Genomic DNA, 18,961 nt, shown 5'->3' with positions numbered 1-18,961 from the left:
TTCCACATGCCCAACTGACAAGCAGCTTGAGATGATCTGACTAAAAAAAGAGTTTGGGTGAGGAGCCCTTCAGAGATTTATGGCTGCTGAAAAGTACACTCCTCTGAGGCTTTTAAGGATCAAAGGATGGCTTGTGCTATCCTTACTGAGCAGATAGGTTCCCTTTGAGAATATTTCTAGAATGTACTAATGTCTTCAGCAGGAGAATACTGAAGTTTCTCAGTCCCTCAGAAACTACTATGAGTTGTATAGAATGATTTTCCAGAAGTTATACCATGCCTCTCAACAATGTAATATATGAAATCTTTGCAAAGTCTAAAATAATGGAGGAGACAAAGGCCCAAAAGAATGGGCAGATTTTAAATATTGCTCTTATAAACTTAGAAAGTTGTATAAGCTTAGAAAGTTGTTAGAATTAACAGGATTTGTGTTAGCGTGTATTTTCTGAAGAATATGAAGTCCTTAAAACTCAAGTGTATGTCATTATTTAGGGATTTAAATCCTCAGTGATTTGCCAGAAAACCACAACTTTCATGAAGAACAGAGGAAAAGCATGTGGCAAAAATCTGGATATTCTGCAAATATCTGGACAGCTGAGGTTTATGACTTATATCTATTTCTCCTGCCCACTCTGCTTTAGAGGATGCGTGTCTTACTGCCTGCAATTTTTCTGATAGTCAGACACCTCTCCCTAAAAAGGCAGATAGGATGTATAAAGCTTCTCAGTCTTATACATTTGTATACACTGTTTCCAAATCTGACCCAAAAGCTATAGCTTTAGTGGACCCCAGTGCTGCAGTTAGTTAATTTCAATCCTACTCTTTCTAATAAGGGTGGGGAAATTACTGATAGTTATGGGAAAAAGTGTATACTTCTGCAACTTTGATTTTTAGAATTTTAAATCATCAAGCTCATATATTGAAGCTTGCTGTGATATATTGTGAACATATGAGGAATGCTTTTTCTATAGTTTTTCTTGTGAAGAAAAAGCTGCTTTAAATAACTTAAGTTTCTTCTATTGCACTGATTACTACTCATTGTTTGCTGTGTGTATATGATTATATTAAAACGTCTTACTGGGATATGGCCACTCGTAATGTTTTAAGGGCATTTGCTTTGCTGCATTCTCAGAACATCCCAGATGATTTAAAAATGAGGTTTTAAATTCTCCCTTAGAGATTTAGTGTTTGGCCCCTCTACTGCAGAGGTGATCAAAAGTGTGATGAAAGGGTCAAGTTGGTCCAGGGAATCTCTAAGATTTACAGCCCTCTTTTTCCAAATTGTCAAATGGATTTGCTTTCTCCTCATCTAATTTTGGCAAAAAAAAAAAAAAAAAAGAAACAGTCCCAACAGAATTCAGGTAAACAGGCATTTAAGAAGTGACAAGCTGGTTCGAAAAAGAAGCCTCAACCCTCCCAAAACCAACAACAGCCCAATGAGTCTGAATGACTGCTTAATATACCTTGTGGCCTCCCTCACACACTGGCCCCAATTCAATTCCAAAAAGTCTGAATGCCCATTTTTCTCTTTGGTTACAGATTGTTTCAGACAAATGAATTCTGAAAATCATTCAACAGGAAAAAATAGATCCTTATATAGATCTATTTCTATGGTCTTCCACTCAGACTTTGGTCACTGTGAGGGAATACCTCAGAAGTTTGGGTCTCACAGCATCTATGATTCTGATTATACCCCTGGCAAGATTCCACATTGCAGTGATCTCAGAAATCTCTCTGGTCCCAGCATCAGTACCCTTTATCTTTTCAGATCTCAGTACTGGAGTTTGTCAGAAGACAAATTTTTTTGTAGAGACAACAGATATCCTTAAATCCAGGTCGCCCCTTGTCCATCCCTGCTCCAAAGCAGTCAGTTGCACATCCACAAAACCAACAGCATCAGAAGTATGAAATTAAAAGTCCTAATAAATCGGTCACGTTGGTGGGACATATATGTTTCTCAGACAATTCCCATTCTCTGGAACAAGCTCCACATCGATACCTTTCCCTATTTAAGTGCAAGTTGGACCAATGCGGGTAAAAGAAAATTCATGCCTGGTCTGGCTCCTAGATCTTTGATGGACAGTAACAGTCACTAAACCACCTTTCTAAATCAAATTTGTGGGTCACATTTCTAGATTTATAAAGGCCCTAGTGGTCATTAGCCAAGCACATAACTACAAACCAATGACCTGTTGTGGGAATAGAACCTACAACCTGCTATTTTAAAGGCAAGAGTCCTATCCATTGAGAAGTTTGGGTCTCACAGCATCTATGATTCTGATTATACCCCTGGCAAGATTCCACATTGCAGTGATCTCAGAAATCTCTCTGGTCCCAGCATCAGTACCCTTTATCTTTTCAGATCTCAGTACTGGAGTTTGTCAGAAGACAAATTTTTTGTAGAGACAACAGATATCCTTAAATCCAGGTTGCCCCTTGTCCATCCCTGCTCCAAAGCAGTCAGTTGCACATCCACAAAACCAACAGCATCAGAAGTATGAAATTAAAAGTCCTAATAAATCGGTCACATTGGTGGGACATATATGTTTCTCAGACAATTCCCATTCTCTGGAACAAGCTCCCCATCTATACCTATCCCTATTTAAGTGCAAGTTAGACCAATGCGGGTAAAAGAAAATTCATGCCTGGTCTGGCTCCTAGATCTTTGATGGACAGTAACAGTCACTAAACCACCTTTCTAAATCAAATTTGTGGGTCACATTTCTAGATTTATAAAGGCCCTAGTGGTCATTAGCCAAGCACATACCTACAAACCAATGACCTGTTGTGGGAATAGAACATACAACCTGCTATTTTAAAGGCAAGAGTCCTATCCATTGAGCTACTGAGGTATAAACATTTTAGAAAGTGCTCCTTTGGAAATGTATTATTTCACATGCTGTGTGCTGAATGACTGCTTTGTTTATAATTTATCTGTATCTTTTATAGTTGTCAAGATATGTATTTTGTTTACTGGCAGACTTCAAAATGCATTTTCAGAAACTTAGCTTAGGTAAAAACAGTCCTGCCAGTACCTCTACAGCATACTTTTCAACTGTCCAGATTTTTTATCTGTTTTTTTTCCCCAGGAATTCATAAGTTTATAGATTAGTATTAGGCTAACTGCCCTTTTGGGCCATTTTAACCATAGGTTCATAGGTAAGTACTAAGCTATCTGCCCAAGGGCATTTATAAGCCTAGCCAGAATGTGTTGGCTTTTACTGCCCCTTTAGATTAGTTCCCTGTGCCTCGGTCCAGCAGAGCCACCGCAGTGATCCCTGGGGTAAATTTTCTGTTTACCATCCACTCATCAAGGTTTCTCTTGAAGAGACTTAGTGAGGGGCTCTGCCTAATGTAGATTGGAATCCTGTTCCAAAGCATGGGGAGTCTCTGGGACAGGAATCTGTCCCTCCAGCACGTCCTATTTATTGTTGTGGTGAGGTTTAGATTCCTAGAGTATGTGGCTGTTGAGGATTTTATTTATTTTTAGGTGGAGCATGTCCATCAATTCTGGGTTGGACATGGCCTTGTATGTCAGGCAGAGTTCACCTCTGAGTAAGCGGTATGCAACCGAGTACAGCTGGAGTTTCTTCAGTCGGGCTGCATAGGGCATATGTCTGAGGCCAGTAATCCTCTTGATGAGGTACTTCTGTGGTCTTTCCAGCTGTTGCAGGTGTCTTGTAAGGTACATCCCAAATGGGGCGTTGTACTCTATGGTGGGTCTAATGAGTGATGAGTAGCAGGGCACAATAAACTCTTTTGTTCTAGATGCGAACCCTTTTGTGATTAGATTCATAGATTCATAGATTAGTACTAGGCTAACTGCCCTTGCGAGCCATTTTAAGCCTAGACAATTATCCCCTGTGAGATTCAAACCCTGTACCTTGTGTTTGTAAGGCAAACACCTTAACCATTAGGCCATCCTCCCAACACATAGAAGGATTTTCTAACCACCTTGGCAATATGATTATCAAAGGAGAGATTACTATCTACTTGGGTCCCCAGATCCCTTATTACATTTTTTGTATTTAGGGGACTACCACGTATGTGGTAGTTCACGGGTACTTTGTTTTTTCCAAAGGGGATGACTATGCACTTTTTGGCATTTAGCTTGAGGCCATGATTTTGACACCAGGTATCTGTCTCAGTGAGACCCTTCTGGAGGATGTCTGTATCAGCTGGAGAGTCAATTATGGCCCCCAGTTTGTAGTCGTCTGCAAACTTGGTCAGCCATAGTCCTCCTGTGCTTACCTGTACCTCTGAAAAGTATATACCAAACAGGAGGGGTCCCAGGACTGAGCCCTGGGGATGCCACTTGTAACTGGTTTAGAGTCGGACCTAGAGCCAGCAACTCTCACCGTGTGGGTTCTATCCATGAGCCAATTGGCAACCCATCTCATGACATAGGGGTTTATGTTCAGGCTGGTGAGCTTGTCTATAATACCAGAATGGGGAATGGTGTTGAAAGCCTTTGTGAGGTCTAGGTAGGTTGTGTGGACCTCCTTTCCCTCGTCTAAAGCATTGGTAACTGTCTCAAAAAAGTCCACCAGGTTTAGGAGGCATGATCTGCCATTAATAAAGCCAAATTGGGTAGGGTCCAATGTTTGAAGGTTACCAATGTCTCTGTTAATGAATTCCATGATGATGCGCTCCATAGCCTTGCAGACCAGGCTAGTCAGGCTTATAGGGTGATAGTTCCTGGGGTCTGTTGTGGCTCCATCTTTGTGGAGCGGGATAATGGTTGCTGTGCGCCACTCTATGGGCACGTAACCTGTAGAGAGGCTGAGTTTGAGCAGTGTGTTTAGGTGAGGGGTTAGTTCATTTTGGAGCTCATGTAAGACACAGACTGGGACACCATTTGGTCCAATTGAAGCTGTATTTTTGGCTTTGGAAAGGGCTGTTTTAACCTGTGCATCAGTGATTGCCAGGGCACTACATTCTTCTGGTATGGTTATGGGCCCTTTAGGGGTGAGAGGGGGGGTGAAGTTTTCACTAAATCCACAATAAACGAACCACTAAAACCTCCGGTGGAACAGGAAACACTGTCAATATGGTGGTGTAGTTGCCAATAATCCAAACGAATTCTTCAGAAAAAATACACCACTGTAGTAAAACATATAAATCCACAATCTGCTAAGGCACGTAAAACACTGCTCCAAATAAAGCGGATGCTGCAAACATCGTTTATTACTAATAAAACAAAAACACTGAAACGATGACCTAGGTTTCGTCCGTCTCCACAGACTTCATCAGAATACAACAAAGAATGTACTAAGCCACTTAAATAGTAACTGTGAAGTTAATTATCCAATTACACAATTAATCAATACAACATTTAAAACACGAATAAAATGCAGAACAATACATACAATAAATGCAGTAGAATCATAATATATGTGTAATATCAATTATCTTATACAATGGTTAATAAAAATAAAAATAATTAGAATTAAATTTAAAATTTAAAATTTAATGTAATGTTTGATATAAAATGATATGTGTGAAAAATATGTAATAAACATATGAAAATTGTATGTATGTATATGTGTGTATAAAATGCAAAGATGTTAACTATGTTTGTCCACATAAATATAAATATATATAAATATAATAATGTAATAATTTAACACAATTCTATATATATATACTATCATGTGTATCATAATTTATAAGTTGATTATAATGTAACAATAATATAAATAATGTAAATTCATAATAATATGAAATATATTAGATACAAAATTATTATATTAATATATTCAAACTGTAATTATTAACATTATCATTACTAATAATCCAAAACCTAAACTAAAACTAAACCTGTCTGCCAGAATGTTGGCAATATCAGTCTGTTCAGTGTATTTTGTGCCATTCTGCACTAACTCAGAGCAGATCTGAGAGTTTCCACTTAGGTTCTTGACATAGCTAAAGAATGCTTTATGGTTATCTTTGGAGTCCTTGGTAATTTTTCTTTTGAAGCTAGCCTTGGATGATTTTATGAGGGATCATAGTTTCTTGCTGATACTGATCAGGTATATCTTTCCTTCTTGGGATTTTACTCTTTTCTGCACTAGTTTCCTCCTTCTATTGTATAGCTTGTTTGTGGCAGAGGTCCACTAGACTGGTTTCCTTTTCTTGGAGGAGTGAGTCTTGGTTTTGCTTGGGATAGCACGATCCATGCATTCTTGCAGGTGCTCATAAAGTGCCTTTGTAAGGGATTCAGCAGCTTGGACAGCATTGTCTTTTAGCATGGGGGCTGTGAACCTTTCCACCTCAGTCTTAAGTAACGTGAAGTTTGCTTTTGAAAAGTTTTTCATGGTGGTTTCCTTGATTGGGGGTGGGGGCAGAATGTGGATATCCAGAGTGATTAGTCTATGGTCTGGTCTAACTAGTGAGGGTTTGACCTCCAGTGTAGAACACCAGTTGCCCATGTTTGTGATGACCAGGTCCAATATGTTGTCACCTCTGGTGGGGGTGTTGACCAGTTGATCCAGGGCATTCAAGTTTATAAATTCTAGGAAGCGTTGGGCAAGGGAGTTAGTACTTGAGTAGTTCTCCCAGTTAATATTTGGGTAATTGAAATCACCCAATATTAGGGTGTTTGGTATGACCTTCATATTTTCCAGTGTCTCCAGAAATGCGGAATGGGGGTCCTGGGTCATGGTGGGTGTTCTGTAGAAAGCTACAATTTGAATTGCAGTTCTGCCTGTTGTTAGTTGCACATGGTGATCTCTGAGGCATTGTGCTGTACCACTAACCTGGAGGTGTGGGTATCCTTGATGAATATGGATACACTCCCACCTTTTGTGTTACGGTCTGGGTTCTGTTGCCGAAAAGTATAGTATGAGTTACAGCCTGGTAGTGCTGGGGTGCTCTCAGGAACCTTAAACCAGGTTTCTGTTACTGCACAGATATCAATGTTCTCCATACTGAGGAGTGCCTCGAGTGCATGCATTTTGAGGTTTAGACTTCTGGCGTTGAGTAGCATAATCCTCAGTTTTTGGTTACTTGTGCTATTTATAGTGATGGGTTTGTCTTTTGAGTCTTGCCTAAAAAAGGCACTATGGGGGTGGCAAAAGCCTTGGCCAGTATTCGAAAGCCTAAGTGTGACAGGTGCAAGCCATCTCTTGGGAAGCAATGTGGCTTATCGAGCATGTCATCCCAGGTGGACAGATACTGGATCCCCTTTGAATGACACCAGAAACTTAGCCAATTGTTGAAATTGATCATTTTTTCTTTATACTGTGGCATCATTCTTGGTGAGGGCAGGATGCTACTCAGGGTCAGGGTCATACTGGCCTGGGCTAAGTGATCAGAGAACTCTTCCATGTCTCTTTTCATGTAGTCCAGGGAGGTACGTCTCAGGTCATTCACACCAACATGGATAATGACAGAGTCATATATGTACTTGTTCTGGAGTGACCTGAGTGCTTGTGTTATGTGGCGGATCCTGGGGCCCGACAGGCAGCTAACTGTAACCTTTTCCTTGCCCAGCCTAGTTAGTGGGACATCAGTGTGCCTGACTATAGAGTCACCTTTTACTAGTGTGTTGGGTATGTTATTTTGCCTTAAAGGCTGTGATTGCACGGCACACTGATTATGTGAAGTATGTGTTTCATGGTTTGTGATGGGGTGTGGAGGTTGCTTGGGTGTCTGCTTTGGAGGTCTCTGTTGCTTTTGCAGATTTTTATATAGAGCCTCAGAGTATGTTTTCATGTATTTATGTGTGTTATTTGTGTTGGTTTAGTAGGTCTATGTGAGATTGGTGGTGTGTTGCAAGTATTTTCCTTCTCCTCTTGACTGTCAGTTCCAGACTTGGGTTGAGAGAGCTTTGCCTCCAGTTTGGCTGTATAATTGCATGTCTCGCATATATTAGTGTTTGGTGGTAGGAGGAGAGGGTTGTCTGTGTACATGAGGCAGTTGTAACATTGCCTCAAAATGCCCAGATTCACCAGTTGGACTGGAGAGTACACCTGAAACTGCCCTTTGGACATGCCTGAATAGGTAAAGTGAACTCCAGAATCATTTACCCCATTTGAGAACCAAACCTTGCATTCTGTGTTTGTAAAGTAAACACCTTGCACATTATGCTAACCTCCCACTCCGCTCATTTATGAGTGAGGTGACTAAATAAACTAAGGTATACATTTAAATAATCTTTGTATCCCTCAAAAATGCATATTAATCCAAAACCTGTTATAGGTTTAGGTTCATAGGTTTATACTAGGCTATCTGCCCTAAGGCATTTATAAGCCTATAAATACTGTGCCCATTAGTTTGTTATGCCTCTGTCCAGCAGTGACACAGAGATGATTCCCAGGGTAAACCTACGATCTCCCATCCACTGGTCAAGATTTCTCTTGAACAGAGCCAGCGAGGTGCTCTGCCTCACATGGACCGGGATTTTATTCCACAGCATAGGGAGTCTCTGGGTGACAAATCTATCCCTCCAACATGTCCTATTTATATCCGTGCTAAGGTTTAAGTCACTTGCTCTAGTGGATCTGGTAGATTTGGATTTTTTGAGGTGGAGCATGTCCATTAATTCCGGGTTGGACATGGCCTTGTATGTCAGGCACAGGTCACCTCTGAGCAGGCGGTATGCGACTGAATAGAGCTGGAGTTTCTTCAGTCTGGCAGCATATGACAGATTTTGGAGTCCCTTTATCCTTTTGGTGAGGAACTTTTGGGGTCTCTTCAATTGCTGCAGGTGTCGGGTGAGATACATCCCGAATGGGGCATTGTACTCGATCATTGGTCTGATAAGTGAAGAGTACAGGGGAACAATGACCTCACTTGATCTGGATGTGAATCCCTTCATGATCAGGTGGGCAATGTAGAAGGTCTTTCTAACCACTTTAGCAATGTGAGTGTCAAAAGAAAGGCCACTGTCAACCTGGGTCCCCAGGTCCCTGATAACCTCTTCTGTGCTTAATGGATTGCCACCTATATGGTAGCTTGGGGTTACTTTGTTTTTCCCGAAGGGTATGACTATACATTTTTTGGCATTTAACTTCAGGCCATGTCTCTGGCACCAGTTATCAGTTTCCGTGATTCTATAATTTTTCTAAGTCTATAAGAGCAATATCTAAAATTTGTCCTTTCAGTTTTGGCTTATAGAAAATACAGAATGCAGAAAGCAGTATGTGGTGAAAGGTAGATATACCAGCCTATCTCATTAAATATTTATACAAACCCCACCCCCATATGCTTTCTTCACATGCTTTACTTTATGAATATTAATAAGGTTAGCAGGACAGTGTAGGGACTTGTTTCATAGGCACACAGGAAGTGAGTAACTTAAAGCTGTTCAAGGAATAATTCTGTTTTGTCTGTGTAGAAAATGATTCAGTCTTTATTCTTTTTTTATGTATTTATTTTGTAGGTGTTATAGAATTTATCTGGTTCTTAGACCTTACAAGCAGATCTTGTTTGACTTCCTGAACAGGGCAGTTCATCATGAAGTTGGAGGTAAGAACTGAGCTGATGAGAGAACATGTTTTCTTTTTCTGTTAGATTTTATTCAGATCAGAGGAAGTGGGTGCTGCGTTTCTTAATGGTGTAGTGTGTGCTGCTAGGGTGGAATTGAGAGTAGGAACAGGAAAGAATGACCTGCAAGTAAGGATTTCTGTTTTGCAGGAAACTGGAGAGGGAAAAGAGTTTTATGAGACAAATATCCTTTGTACTTCTCTGATCTTGAACTGTAAAGGGCTGTATGCTGTTTTGCTTCTGAGCTTAGCACTTTGTATTGATGAAGGCAAACTCTGAAAAGGGGGTATTAGAGCACAGTGATACATTTAGTGGAAGCTTAATTTTTGTGAATAATTAGCTGTTTGGTTTAAATCAGCAGAGTAAAATAACACAAAAAGTAAATTAAAATTGAACTGTGCTTCCCTTGTAATAAGAAGTTGGGTTGCTATTCTTCAGTATTAAACTCGTAATTTATGAACTTATGCTTTTGTAGTTCCTCAAGATGTGAACAAATTCTGGAACTTGCCACATTTCAAATTTTGGAGCTCTGCAAATTCAAGAAGTTGTGTTATCTTTGTAATATGCCCCGTATTTTTAGTCAGATGTTTTTCTCTGATCTAGGAACCCTAGAGGTATAGATTTGTCTTACCCTCAGACAGTAGCACCATTTCTTTTAAATGTGTTTTCTTGTGTTTATAGATTGTTTTTCTAACTTTTAAATGTTTGGCTTCGTCCTTTGCACAGACTGCAGTACAGCATATGTTGCAGATGGCAGAATGTGTAAAATAAGTGGTCCTAACATGAGACGTTAAGTAATCAGCTCGAATATTATATGAGCATCTGATGTAACTGTTTAGTTAACTTCAAGCTGCTGAAAGGTAGGTTCATAGGTTCATACTAGGCTATCTGCCCTAGGGCATTTATAAGCCTAGCCAGAGTGTGTTTGGCTTTCGCCACCCATTTTAAATTAATTTTGCTATGCCCTTTTTCGAGGTTTGTATACTGTGTCTCTGTCTAACAGTGACACAGAAGTGATACCTGGGGTAAACCTACTATCTCCCATCCACTCATCAAGATTCCTCTTGAAGTGAGTCAATGAGGGACTCTGCCTAACCTGGACTGGGATTTTATTCCAAAGTGAAGGGAGCCTCTGGGTTATGAATCTGTCCCTCCAGCATGTCCTATTTATTTCAGTGCTGAGGTTCAAGTCTCTCGAGCGCGTAGCTCGATGGGATTTGGATTTTCTGAGGTGCAGCATGTCCATTAATTCCGAGTTGGACATGGCTTTATACGTCAGGCATAGATCGCTTCTGAGCAGGCGGTATGCCACTGAGTAGAGCTGGAGTTTCTTTAACCGGGCAGCATATGGCATCTGTTTGAGCCCTTTTATCCTCTTGGTGAGGTACTTTTGGGGTCTTTCCAGTTGCTGCAGGCGTCTGGTAAGGTACATCCCAAAAGGGGCATTGTACTCAATTATGGGCCTGATGAGGGATGAGTAAAGAGGCACGATGACCTCCCCTGATCTAGATGTGAATCCCTTCATGATTAGGTGGGCTATATAAAATGTTTTTCTAACCACTTTGGCCACGTGGTTGTCAAATGAGAGATTGCTATCAACTTGGGTCCCCAGGTCCCTAATTACTTTTTCCGTACTTAATGGATTACCACCTATGTGGTAATTTGTGGGCACTTTGTTTTTGCCAAAGGGGATGACTGTACACTTTTTGGCGTTTAGCTTGAGGCCATGGCTCTGGCACCAGTCGTCTGTTTCTATGAGGCCCTTTTGTAGGATGCTTGTGTCAGCTGGAGTGTCTATTATGGCGCCCAGTTTGCAGTCTTTTGCGAATTTGGTCAGCCACAGTCCTTCTGTGTTAGCCTGTAGCTCCGAGAAATATATACCGAACAAGAGCAGTCCCAGGACTGAGCCTTGTGGGACGCCACTTGTAACTGGTTTGGAGTCTGACATGGCTCCAGAAATTCTAACCATGTGGGTTCTGTCCTTGAGCCAGTTTGCAACCCATCTAGTGACATAGGGGTTTATATTTAAGCTGGTGAGCTTATCTATAATGCCGGAGTGGGGTATTGTATCGAAGGCTTTTGCAAGGTCCAGGTAGGCTGTGTGGACCACCTTCCCCTCGTCAATGGCCTTGGTGACTGTTTCAAAGAAATCGACCAGGTTTAAGAGGCAGGATCTGCCCTTAATAAAGCCGAACTGGGTAGGATCCAGTGTCTGTAGGTCCCCAATATCTTTATTTATGAGGTCCATTATGATCCTTTCCATAGCTTTGCAGACCAAGCTAGTCAAGCTTATGGGGCAATAGTTTCCAGGATCTGTTGAGGCACCACCTTTGTGGAGAGGGACCACTGTTGCTGTACGCTACTCTTTGGGTACATATCCTGTAGTAAGGCTGAGATTGAACAGTAGTTTTTTATGTTTGGGTTTAGTTCTTCTTGGAGTTCATGTAGGACGCAGCCCGGGACACCGTCTGTTCCCATTGATGCTGTGATTTTTGCTTTGGAGAGGGCGGCTCTTACCTGAGCATCTGAGATGTCAGGGGGGCAGCACTCTGCTGGGATAGATATTTGCCCTTTTGGTGGGGAAGGGGGGGGGAGTTTGCCCTGAACCTGTTAGCTAGAATGTTGGCAATATCTGTGGGTTCGGTGTATTTTTTGTCATTTTGGACTAATTCTGAGCATATCTGGGAATTCCCACCCAAATTCCTAACATAACTAAAGAAAGCCTTGTGATTATCCTTAGTGTCCTGTGCAATTTTTCTCTTGAAGCTGGCCTTAGACGATTTTATGAGTGCCCGTAGTTTTTTGCTAATACTGATCAGAGATGCCTTCCCTTTTTGGGATTTTGCTCTTCTATTGTATAATTTGTAGAGCTTCCTCCTTCTATTGTATAGTTTGTTTATGGCTGGGGTCCACCAGACAGGACGCCTAACTTTGGAGGATTGGGTCTTGGTGTTATTTGGGATTGCATGATCCATGCATTCCTGAAGGTGTTCATAGAATGCGTTTATAAAAGATTCTGCGGTCTGGGCCGTATTTTCCACAGGCCCAGAGGCTTTGAAGGATTCCACCTCGGTTTTGAGGAGTGTGAAATTTGCTTTAGAGAAGTTTTTCACTGTGGTTTTCTGGGCAGGGGCTGGGGTCGGGATGTGAATATCTAGTGAGATTAGTTTATGGTCTGATCTTACCAGTGAGAGATGCACTTCTGGTCTGGAGCATAGAGTCCCCATGTTGGTGATGATCAGGTCCAGTATGTTTTCCCCTCTTGTGGGAGTGGCAACAAGTTGTTCCATAGCATTTGAGTTTATAAATTCTAGGAACCTTTGGGCTAGGGTGTTGGAGCTAGAGTAATGCTCCCAGTCTATGTTAGGGTATTTGAAGTCGCCCAGTATAATGGTGTTTGGGGAGACCTTCATATTTTCCAGTGTTCCCAGGAAGGCCAAGTGGGGTTCCTGGGTTTGGGAGGGTGGTCTGTAGCAGGCTATAAACTGGAAGGCAGGTTTACCCACTGTTAGTTGTACATGGATAGTCTCTGATGCTTCGTGCTGTGCCACCAACCTGGAGGCGTGGGTATCTTTGACGAATATTGATACTCCCCCTCCTTTTGTGGTTCGGTCCAAGTTTTGGGGCCGACAAACATGGTATGAGGTATAACCTGGTAGTGCTGGGGTGCTCTCAGAAGCCTTGAACCAGGTTTCTGTTACTGCATAGATATCATTGTTCTCCATGCTAAGGAGAGTTTCGAGTGCGTGCATCTTGAGGTTTAGACTTCTGGCGTTGAGTAACATTACTCTTAGTTGTATGATCTGGGACAGAAGCTTCAGAGGTCACTTAGGTTACCTAGCTACATTGCGGCATAGTTACTTTGCATAACAGATGGCTATATACTGTTTTTACAGTACATTTTATAGTAAAGCATCAATAAGAGTCTATTGGAAAATAAATTTACTGCCAAGAGTGAAGAGAAGCAGATACTTTTACTTGTCAGAAAGGAACACGCAGGAAGATTCTGTCAGGTATAACTGTTTGTTTGAATATTTGCCATTTGTATTCTACTTATCATATGAGACAACCTGCATCATTCATGATTACCTCCTTAATCCAGTTTGGGTGCATGTGGGAGCACAGTTTCATACAGGACAGACAGACTCACTCACTGTCACACAACACTTATACCTTTGGCAGTTTGGAGGAACACCAGTTCACCTGTAGCATGTCTTTGGGATGTGGGAGGAAACTGGAGGCCCCACCCCCAACAAAAGCCTATGCAGGCACAGGGATGATGTGTCAGAGTACACACAGAAGGCACCCCAGGCAAGAACTGAACCAGAGAACCAAGTGATGTGGGACAGCAGTGCTGACCACCGCCACTGTGTCACCGGAGACTGTATTATGTTGTCCAATTTCAATACCTTTTTACTGTAGAACTCTTAAATAAATAAAATAATTAACTAATTGACACATATAGATGAAGAAATTCCTGTCATTTGTCATTGGCCACAGTTTTATTTTAGAAATCTGGAGCAGTGAAACAAAGTAAATGGAAGTATGAGTAGATGTTTAAAGCAGAAACCTATGGAGGTGACATGCATGTATAATGGGGAGTATGAATGGAGGATTTACTGAAAGAAATTATGGGTAGATGATTAAAACAGAAACCTAGGGTACTGACGGGCATGATATAATGGGGAGTATGAATGGAGAATTTACTGAATAGAATTATGAGTAGATAAAGCAGAAACCTAGGTCACTGACACGCATGGTAGAGTGGGGAGTATGAATGGAGGATTTGCTGTATAAGCCTGGAGCAGTCTCATGTGCACTTACAAACTCACTCTCTGAAGGTTATGTTTGTAGATGTTACTAAAGTTTCCCTAAACAATTTACCTAAAAAATTGAGTATGGCTAAAGTAGTTATAATACAAACCTGAGGCAGCAACACAGAGGCTGAAAACACATGTTGGTATGGGTTTATTGTAGAAACCAGAAACATTGGCACACAAAACAGAAGTATGAATATGTAGTTACTTTAAAATCTGGGACTGCAACATACATAGGGAATTACTGCATAACCCTTGGATGGGAACACTGGTACACAGCAAGAAGAACACAAGAAGGGGAATGTTTTAAAAACTGGGGACAGTCAGCTCCAAAAGTATAGGGACGTTTATATACAGATTGTTGTAAAAATATGGAGATGCACATTAAATACATATTTTATTATTTTAGTTTTTGTTTAGTTGGCTGGATTATTCCAGTAAAACCCATTTACATTGAAGTCATGCAGATAAATCCTTTATTACATCTAAGCATATTACAAGACACTTGAAACAATTTGAAATTACAGATTTCAGTCCCTTTACAGTTGGTACAGCACAGTAACACAACTGTAGGGAATTGTGGTATTCACAGAATAATGCACATTGTAGAAGATGGAAAGGTAAAACCTTAATGTGTCGACAACCTATATGTAATATATTCAGGTATATAGTATAAGGTTTTGTATGTATATACATAAATATGGGTGTGAGGACCTGGAACAACTCTGCATCTACACCAACACCTGTTTGGTCAACACCATTTGATCAACGAGCACAGATGGTCGACAGGAGTGTGAGACAGTTCCTGGTAGGGTAATTTTCCCTTACCCTGAGGATTGTATCATCTCTGGTTTAGTGTATATAATCAGCAGGGAATGTGGGGGTGGTACAGGTGACTTGCCCCCCAACAAAAACACTTCTTGTTAATTTGATCTGCTGTGGGATGATCCCTAGAGTATGTGCAAAACATGTCAATTTGACAGTCTGGGGACAATGAGTCACTGGATTTGTGTAACTTCACTAATGTTTACTTATTTAAGGTCCCTGAAGCTAACTACTGCTCTGACAAAGTACATTATCTTGGCATCTGAAAAAACACTCTAAGCATCACCGCTTAGCTAGGGTTAAACTATTCCTGGCACCATAAAATCTGCTCTTTGAATTTTCCATTATAACTAGCCAGTTTTTTAGTTTTAGTGATCAAATCTTTTTCTTTGAGCTCAGCACTTGTTCAGAACTCGTTGTAAGTACTAAATAAGCTACAAATTACTATAGCACTCAACTTTCCTCACTTGTCTAGAGGAAAACAGTTTTTAGTACTTAATAAATAAGCACCTATCCAGGCATGTCTAAGGGTCAGCTCCCGGTGTTTTCTCCTGTCTACCTGATGAATCTCGGCATCTTGGGGCAATGCAGTTGCCTCATGTACACAGATAACCCTTTCCTCCTACCACCTAACCCTACAACCTGTGAGAGATGCACTTATATAGCCAAACTGGAAGCAAAGTTCTCTTCACCCAAGACTAGACTAGACAGTCAAGAGGAAAAGGTAAACACTTGCACCACACCACACTCAATGCATAGTCCCTCAAAACCTACACCACCAAAACACACACCTACATTCGTGGAGGCTCTCAATTAAAATCTGCCCAAGCAATAGGAACCTCCAAAGCAGAAATGCAAGCAACCTCCACCCCCAACACAACCCAAATGACACATATTCCACAAACTTAGTGTGCCACTCAACCACAGTTCGTAAGGCATAACAACGTACCCAATACTCTAGTCATAGGTGACTCTATAGTCAGGCAAACTGATGTTCCACTCACCAGGCTAAACAGGAGAAAGTTACTGTCAGCTGACTGTGAGGTGCCAGGATCCGCCACATAACGCACACACTCAGGTCACTCCACAACAAGTACAAATATGACTCTGTCATTGTCCATGTTGGTGTGAATGACCTGAGATGTACCTCCCTGGACTACATGAAAAGAGACATGGAGAAGCTGTCCAATCTTGTAGCCCAGGCAGGTATGACCCTAGCCCTGAGTAGCATCCTGCCATCACCCAATGATACAAGAAAAAGAATCACCAATGCGTACTGAATGTCCAGAAGATAAGACCAAGACTTCATACAAAACAGCACCAACTGGACAACCACGGCAGAATTTTCACTTATATAAAATGTTTAATGAACAAAAAGGACAAGCGCTTTCGCAAATTACTTCTTCAGATCCTTATAAAATCTTATAAAACAAAAACATATTTAAAATGTATTGCAACCAATCATATACACATAAAATTGGCAGGAAAGTGACATCATGATCAGCAATAAAACCTATTGCTTATGTCTATACACCTTTAGTTTCCGCCCACTTAAAACGGGATTAATATTCACTTGACTATTCAGCCCTGGATGCTTGTATGCTTGCAGCCTAAGAATCCCTTTAAGCTCCACTTGTTCCAAAAAATTATTACAATCACCACCTCCTCCTATTCTGATATACCTGTTGTAAAACCCCGAAAGAAAAATGATGACTTGAGAACTCTAGCTGATGCTTAGCTAGAACGTTCTTGATGTTACCCTTTCTCATATCTGACAAATGTTTATATACCCTGTCCCTAAGCCACTGTGTGGTTTTCCCTACATAAAAACATGGGCATTGATCACATATAGCTAGGTATACCACTTGCATAGCAGTGCAGTCGGCATAGAACCTGGGTATGAATTCAAAGACTAGAGTGGATGTGTGTATGTTTGTTCTTTAGTTAAGACCTTACATGCACTGCAGTGCCTGCATGGATAAGTCGCTGTTCACTGCCCATATTGTCCCACTTGCTTTCTTTCATTACATAACAATTGTTTCAAATTACTTTTGTTCCGATAGGTAAAGTTCGGTGTGTCCCCAACTAGACTATTGGTCTTACTATCCAGGGTCAATATAGCCCAATACGTCTGAATAATATTTTTCATTACCTTATTATTGCTGGTGAAATTAGTCACAAAAGAGGTCTGTTGCTTCCTCTTATTGATTCTAATAGTGCCTGCACCCTTGTCGCTCTCCCCCCTTCGATGCATCTACAGTCATCAAATAGTCACAGTCAGAATTCGGCAGCATGACATTCGATACATCCATATTCTGCTCATGTCGAGTTATTGGACTAACATGGATCGCATCCCTGATCTTCCTATCTATAAACATTTTTTCTAGTATATTGAATTCATGTTAGGCATCAGATACACTACTGCAGATATACTAGAAAACACGTGTCCAGGGTGCATGCTGTCTTTACTTAGAAGGCTATTACGCCAGCATGGCTTCCTATACAGGGTAGAGATAATCCCCCCTGATGAATCTCTAGTCAGGAACACATCCAAGAAGTCTACATGTGTGGATGAATAAGTGGCAGTAACCGTAGAAAATCAGTAGTTGATTCTAGATACTCGGTGTATATAAGAAGAGATGTAGCATCTCCCTCCCAAATAATAAAAACATCATCTACAAAACGTCTATGTAATTTGATGCATCCATAAATGTGATTCCCTTTTAGATTCTGTCTTTCCAAAAAGTGCATGAAAAGGTTTGCGTACGAGTTAGCACAGGGGCTACCCCTCATTTCTGTAAATATAACTGCTCCTCAAGCAAAAATACTTTGTTATTTAAAAACAGATCTAGCAGTGTACAGATTAAATTCACATCATAATTCAATTGACTATCATTAGAGCTCAAAATCTGTCTAACTGCCTCCATCCCATATTCATTGGGTATGGATGTAAATAAACTTTTAACATCCATGGTGACCATTAAGAAATCAACTGTATCATAATAGAGAATTAACTCATCTATATCATGTAGAAAATGTGTAGTATCTTTCAATGTAGTGTCAATGGATGAGACTGTTGGGTTCAATAGCCCCTCTACATACATCGAGAGGGGCTCAGTCACCCAGCCCCCACCAGCAACTATGGGTCTCATGGGCGGAGCTACCCTGGACTTATGGATCTTCGGTAATGCTTTAATAATGGGTACCATAGGAGATGACACCTGAAAAAAACTGGTACATTGTCTCATCAATTACTCTATTCATTAATGGCTCATACACACAGTCACTCACATATTTAGGTATTACTCACATCCTTCACCAATCTGTTAAATAATAGACTTCTCGGTCATTCAACAGAGTGGACATTGCTTCTACATAGTCACACTTGTTCAACAGAACGATAGTACCCCCTTTATCTGAAGGTCTAACAACCAAACTCCCATTCTTCATTAGGCCATCAAGTGCTCTGCGTTCATCAGTGTTTAAGTTGTAAAAGTTACCACTACGATGTTCATTCACAGTCATAAGCAACTCTTGTTCACAGGCTTGTACAAAAAGTTCTATATGTATAGGTATAACAGGTGAAAAAGTACTTTGCCTTCTGTATATGGCAGTTTGCTATACTTGAGAATCACCAAATAAGAGTTTTTAACGCCACTTTACTGGCAAAAAGCCTTAAATCAACCAAAACATCACTTACTTTGACTGGCATTGTTGGAAAAAATGTTAATCCTCTGTCCAAGACAGAGCGTTCATGTATACTTAAACGGTGGTTAGATAAATTTACTACTAAACTGTGCATCATCGCATCTTCCATTGTACTGGCACTCT

The 18,961-nt window shown here is 40.8% G+C and overlaps 1 protein-coding gene across 1 annotated transcript in view; it reads left to right on the top strand.

The window, feature by feature from the left end:
• LOC122797941 (zinc finger protein 665-like) overlaps positions 1-18,961 on the top strand; it is a 450,270-nt gene that overhangs the window by 280,386 nt on the left and 150,923 nt on the right. The window lies entirely within an intron of this gene.

Source organism: Protopterus annectens, chromosome 3.part1, assembly GCF_019279795.1.
Source record: "Protopterus annectens isolate FY-2018-M chromosome 3.part1, PAN1.0, whole genome shotgun sequence".
Lineage (NCBI taxonomy): Eukaryota > Metazoa > Chordata > Ceratodontiformes > Protopteridae > Protopterus > Protopterus annectens.
The sequence above is the reverse complement of the archived record's forward strand: the minus strand, read 5'-3'. Positions and strand labels throughout refer to the sequence as shown.